Raw genomic sequence first — 3,259 nt, 5'->3', positions numbered from 1 at the left:
CGATTACTTTAAGGACGCTCAATCTCCAGATGATGAAGTAAATGTTGAAGATATCGAAGAGAAGTTCAAATTCTGCATAAATGTTCAACCAGGAGAAGATGCACGAATGATTGAAGACTCGTATGAATGTCCAGATGATCATTATGGATGCTGCGAAGAACATATGCTGGAGTTCGAAATGGATCATTAAATGGTATGGAAAAATATAAAATAAATAAAATATAAATATGATATGTTTAAAATCATGTAAAATAAATAATGATGTAAGGGATGATGTAATCGATGATGTAATGATTATGTAAGCAATGATGTAAGCGATGATGTATCGCTGAGGTAAGCGCTTATGTCAGCGCCTTAAATCCTCCTATAAATAAGTGTGTACCCCTTGTAAGAAATCACAACTTGAAATATCATAAAATTTCATAACAGCTTTCTCTCTCTAAAATGTTTCTCTAACTTCTCTCTAAGTTTTCCTGACTTCCTATCTTCTTCATAAACCTTGTTTCTTTCTATTCTAAACACAGTCGCGATTCTGTATTGTTCTCTTAAGGTTAGCATAAGCGGTCCGTCAATACGACGGTCGAACACGGCAGTCAATAGTACTCGCCGGGGTTCACAGTTCCTAATAGTAGGTTGAGCAACACAGATGGCAATGAGGCCCGAACCGCTCCCTTTACCTGGAATATGAACCCTTGCTTGTAAACACGACTCGTCGTCTAGACTTAGTCAACACGACCCTCCGCTCGTGGGCGCTTAAGGTTCAATTACAACTAATCGGAGCACCTATGCAGGAAGAAAGTGTGGCAACAACTCTACATCATCAGATTGTATACAGAATCCAAGATCATGCTCTCGATCTTGCATTACCAGCATCAGACGAGGCTTTATACCTTGAAATCACATCGGCATCGCAACCACCCAACTCTATTCAAATACCAAGACAGATATCTCGAGAAGAATTGCTACGAAAACTGCCAGAGTCATGGGTAACAAGCTATGAGAAGATACATCAAGCATCTCAAGCACTGATCCAGTCATCTGACGTAAGCTTTCACTCTAGAAGCGATGGAACCACGGAGATAAAGTTCGAAAAGCCTAGATCGTCTTTTCAAAAGAAACTCTTTACTCAATTCACTATCCAAATTGAGGAGCAAGAGTTCTTTGATCCCGTAAAGAAGAAAGATCTTCAACCAATCGCTTTTGGTCAGAATGGAACTGTTGTATATCCATTCAAGGATGAGAACGGACATTGTTATTTCGATGTCTGCTCATGCACCGCATGTTTGGAAGATTCTTATGAATCGGATGATGAAAAGCGAAGAAGACGGAGAAAAAAGAAGGATCCACTTTATAAACGCTACCTTGAAGGAGATTCTACAGTACGTCCACTTGGTGACGATAACTACGACTTCATAGTCGAGTATTCAACAAAGAAGGATGACTCAAACCAGCAACTCATGATGATAAGGATGGATTTTCCTCCGCCAAAAGACTTTGTCAAGGACAATATTGTGCATACACCAAAAATTGTTCCAAACAACATCAACTCCTCTGGACCCGACGAATTAAGCCAAGCAGAGAAGGTCCTCAACTGGCAAACAGAAAATGCCTTTGTTCAGAATCAATTACTGTCATCCATTAGCCACAAGGTTGATCAAATGTCGGAGAACAACAATAGAAGATTCAACAGTCTACAAGGAGCCATATAAGAGATTCAACAGAAACTCAGTAACTTGCACCTGGAAATGATGTTTATGGCGAAACAAATGAAAGTTAATACATCTCAGTTCAGGAGTAAAGAAGCTGAACAAACCAATCTTAAATATCAACTCAAAGATCTTCAAAGAAGCCTAGAAAATCTAGTCCAGAATCAGAGGCAAGTTAATGTGTATAATCCTTTTGACTACATGTCATCTGGATTACCCACATATCAAGAATCATATTCTCCAGGATTTCTGTCTGGATATCAAGATCCAAAACCAAAACTGCCTGTACCTAGATTCTTATCCTCTGATGAAGCCTTTACATCTCGGTTTGGTACAACTTCAACCAGCAATTTCAAAACAAAGGTGGCAAGAACCAAACCAAGGCGTCAAAAGGATTCTGAGTTTCACATTAATCCATCCAAGAAGCCAAGTTTCACATCTTCATCAAGCCATGAGTCCGCTCAAGATGAAAAGAAAGAAGATGTTGCAAAAGAAGAAGATATTGCGATGATCGAGTTTTCGATGTCTAGTTTACTAGACAATCTTGCGAAAACATCTGATGACGAAAGACAAGAATTGCAAGTTCAATCAAAAGAGCACCAGTCGCTACCAATTGTTACAATGACTCACATTTCAACTCTTTCGGATTCAACCTCTTCAGTCAATGAATCAGAAACAGATGAATCTCTTCCAAATCAGTTTGCAATAGGAGATGAGTCACATATTCCAAAAGAAGAGCCAATCTATGAAGAAATTTCAAGTGACAAGGAGATGGGCTATGAAACTCAAGGCGTACCAAAGAAACAATTTGCATCAAAGATAATGATGTTCACATTCGATGACATTCCTTTTGAAAAATGGAATAGTCGTCTTGACGAGTTTCATGCGTGGATGACCTCCGAAGCAATCACTTCTCCAACAGAAATGGTGATACAACAATTCACATCGAGACTTTCAGGCGCATTAAAAAAATGGTGGAATTCGCTTGGAGAATATCGGCATCAGCAGGTGTATCAGACAACGATACCTCTACTTCTTGGAGAAATACATAGAGAGTTCGTTGGCACCACAAGTCATTTAAAAGAACAACTACAAGAAGAGTTCTACACAGCAAAGTGTTGTTCATTGAAGAAGAGAGATTTAGCAAAGCATTTCGAGCGACAAACTCGAAGGTATTATGCTCTCAATGGTCTAAACAATCCAAGCCTGAAGCAAGTGTATCTCTCATCCATAGACGATTACCTAAGTCAACAAACAAAGCTGTATATCAGAGATCAAGGGCAGACAATCGAAGAAATCTCGATTGGACAAATCCAGCAGCACGTGTTCAGAACCCTTGACAAGCTTTGTAAGCAAAAGGAGTTTTGGTCAGAATTCATGGACAAGTCAAAGCATCTTTCGAAGATATGTGCTCGCCCGGATCTGAACATCAAATGTTTGAAAAAGAAAAAATGTTCATGTGAAGATCGACGAAAAGACCGAAGAAGATCCAAGAAATCATTCTTGAAGTCAAAATATTTCAACAAGATTAAACGCAAGCGATCTTAGATCGA

This window comes from Arabidopsis lyrata, assembly GCF_000004255.2.
Source record: "Arabidopsis lyrata subsp. lyrata unplaced genomic scaffold ARALYscaffold_6, whole genome shotgun sequence".
Classification (NCBI taxonomy): Eukaryota; Viridiplantae; Streptophyta; class Magnoliopsida; order Brassicales; family Brassicaceae; genus Arabidopsis; species Arabidopsis lyrata.
The sequence above is the reverse complement of the archived record's forward strand: the minus strand, read 5'-3'. Positions refer to the sequence as shown.